This window comes from Dermacentor albipictus, chromosome 1 (assembly GCF_038994185.2).
Source record: "Dermacentor albipictus isolate Rhodes 1998 colony chromosome 1, USDA_Dalb.pri_finalv2, whole genome shotgun sequence".
NCBI lineage: Eukaryota > Metazoa > Arthropoda > Arachnida > Ixodida > Ixodidae > Dermacentor > Dermacentor albipictus.
This window is the reverse complement of record NC_091821.1, coordinates 414,523,198-414,526,454: the sequence shown is the minus strand read 5'-3', so window position 1 is coordinate 414,526,454 and position 3,257 is coordinate 414,523,198. Positions and strand designations below refer to the sequence as shown.

Here is a 3,257-nt window from a genome sequence, read left to right as displayed (position 1 = left end):
ACCTCACTGACAGTCTGTATAGACATAGTGGGCATGCCCATGTGTTCGTACTGCTGGTGTTTCCTTCCATCTCCTTCCCTTCCTCCCTATAATTTCTTGCCGCTTACGCACTTCCTCCTGCCCAGTGTAGGAAACTGGACGTGCGTTTGGTTTACCTCCATAGCTCAGCTCTCTTCTTCTTCTATTCCTTCTTTTCGTGTGAAGTTCTTCCTCTGAAAGACAGAGGAAGAACTGTACTTCTATAAGGGAACATTTCGCGCTTCAATAATGTGCAACATTGACCAAGAAGTCGGTGCTATATTCATCAATTTATCCTGGACTGCAATGACGTATTCCTCTCTCTTTGTTTTAGTCCTTATATCCGCTTACCCCACTGCAGGGTAGCAAACCGGACGTGCGCCTGGTTAATTTCCCCACGGTTCCTCTCTAAATACATCGTTAAAATTACCATTTGTCATGGCGCTCTTTGGCCTTACCTGGCCCTTGCACCATTAAACACCGCACATCATCATAATCTCTTTTGTCTATCTCTCTCTTTCTTGGACATAGTGGTTTGAGATGGGTGTCGCGTGAACAGCAGCATCAAATAATAATGAGAAAGTAAAACAATTATAACAAACGCACCGGACAATGAAAGCGTAAAAAAAAGAACAAAGCGAGAATCATAGTTCAAGCCCGTGTTAAACGGCAGTTATTGGCGTTTAACAAGTTGTTCAGACCATATATGTATTACGATTTGAGTACAGCAAAGGAATTACTTGGACAAGTATAAAAAGTGTAATAATCAGAGAGCCTCCCCCCTGCATAACCCATGATACATGCTACTCCTCACAAGTAAATCAGTCCAGCGGAAATCCTCAAGGGGAATCAGTTAGTGCGAAGCTGCAAAACATTTATCTCGGTCAGCGCAACTTTCCGAGAAGCCCGTATGGGTATTCTCTGTAAAAATTTGCTGTCTACTCTCAGGTGGATTGTAAATTTCCCCTTGCATTGAGACACGTACTACCCGCTCCGTCTGCACCTCACTTAAAAAAGGCGGTGCCATTACACTCTGTGAAGGTGTTTGACCAGCGAAGCTGTGTATATGGGCCCCTTAATGGCGAACTGTCTATTGCGCTGCGTCAAACGCTGTATGCACATAAATGGAAAACGAGACGCGACTAGTCGCTCCTGCACAATGGGGAGCCTCGGAAGATGATGAGGCGGGGGGGGGGGGGGGGGTATACATACCCATGTATTGTTGCAGAACGCGGCCCGACACCTTTGCTAACGAATCCCGGCACGTAGAACAGACACGCACCTAGCCGCATTTCGAAAGCCCATGCTGCTTCACCGTAGCCAAGGCGATCATGCGTTGATCGACGTCCTGCTGTGCAGTAATGGTTGTGAGGTCACTCGAAAACCACAAACGGTCACACATTACACCGGCAATACAAAATAGGTTTCCCACAAACTGCCTCTGAAACCTTGCCGTTGCTCCGATTAAACGTTCCAAGTTTGCGGGACGGCGTCACATGGACGGTTCGCATTTATTTCCGCCTAGCGGTCCTGCCGTGCAGCAGGCTTACGGGACCGGCACTACAGGAAAGCGGTAGGAAAGGAAAGGAATTATGCAAGCGCTTGGAACGCCGAAAAAGAGAGGGCGGTGCGTACGCCGACATGGCCGGCGCGGGTGAAAGGGTAGTATCTGTTCTTATCAGCTGAATATCTGATACGGGTTGTATTTGTACCTAAGATATTAAACTTATTTTTGCAAGTTGGCGGAGTGCTTGAAGCTTGCTTCACCTCCGCCACGGGCAGGCGCGGTATTGCACTATCTTCAGGATCAGCCCAGATTATCGATCTACATGGCTCGATAGATGCATGCAATTTCTTCCCAGAACGTAGCGAAATACAGCTTCGCTGTAATAAAAGTAAGAAGAAATGTATGACGTTTTGCGATAAAAGCATGAGCGCTTTTAGATTTGGTCCCCACCGAAAATGCGGCCACCGCTGTCACGATCCGCGCGCCTCATACAACCTGCCATAATTTAGCAAATGGTCTATCTTTGAAGGCACATTCTCGCTTGTGTAACACCGCACTGCTGAGGTGCACTGAGCAACACTTCTCATTTCAGGCCTTACATTCTTTTTTAACCTTCGACCAGAAGCAAACCGAAATGAACCATGGCAAAATTCCCCGAATGGCAGCTTTACGTTAGCGCTCATGGATGCTAGGACGCACGAAGAAAACAATAAACCCTCGCTTCTCAACAAAAAAACACGACTTTCGCGATGTAAACAAACGCCGCAACACAGGCTTCCCCCGCGAAAGCGTATGGGCACGCTGGTTGACACGCGACCACGCGGTGAAACACCCCTCCATATACGGAGGGAACGGCTTTTCAGAATGTAGGGAAATGCATGGCTCAGAGTGCGCACACCAGATCGCGGACACGCACGCATGCACGCACACTCCACGCTTGTCTGAAAGACCTCCCCTTTGATGTTCATGTAAAGGACAATGCACAGAAGGGGGAACGAAGTGGGGCGGGAAGGGCAGGGGGGCAGCGGCAGGTTTGGCCTAGGAAACGCGATTGCTGCAAGTCTGGGGACATCCGAGCGCGCGCAGAGAAAAGGACGGGCGGGGCGGGGCGGCTTGAGAAGAGGACAGGAAGTGGAAGTCGGGGATCCGAGCTCGCGAACGTGCGCTGACGCCGGCGCAGGTAATCCACTTACAGTGGAGCCCGGCAGCGCTTCGACGTCGCCCAGAGGAAGGAAACACCAAACGAGGGAGGAGTGTGCGCGCGCCTTTCCTGGGGAGGCCCTTTAGGGGCCCACAGGGAACGAGCTCGTAGCTCTCAGGCTCCGCGGTTGCGCCGGCTCCTTCGCCGTCAAGGTGTGTTTTCCCCGCCGCGTCAGTCGCTCTCAAATGAGGTGCTCGTCAATTTCTCTCCCCCTCCCCCCCCCCGCTTTCTCGGTCTTTTCATCAGCCCACGCAATCTTTGTCCCCTCCGTCCCCGCTCTCCCGTTCCTATACTCCACGTGACGACACCCACTCACCCATTTGCCGTCGTTTGCTTCGACCTTGCACGCTGCTATCCACGGAAATCTGTTTGCTCCCGTTAGCGCAGAGTTCGGGAGCCGCATATCAACAACACTTAAAAGAGAGAAAAAAGAAATTCTATCAAGAAGCAAGAAATCGAAGCTCTCAAAGCAGGTTATTTATGACAGACGTGATCTTGTGCTTAGCGCAGGTCCTCACAATATCTTATTCC

The 3,257-nt window shown here is 50.4% G+C and overlaps 1 non-coding gene across 1 annotated transcript; it reads left to right on the top strand.

Moving 5' to 3' along the window:
• The first annotated feature begins 1,651 nt into the window (after positions 1-1,651).
• LOC135913072 (U2 spliceosomal RNA) lies at positions 1,652-1,839 on the top strand. Its single transcript, XR_010567877.1, has one exon. It is a non-coding gene; the product is annotated as a U2 spliceosomal RNA (small nuclear RNA).
• Positions 1,840-3,257: the final 1,418 nt, after the last annotated feature.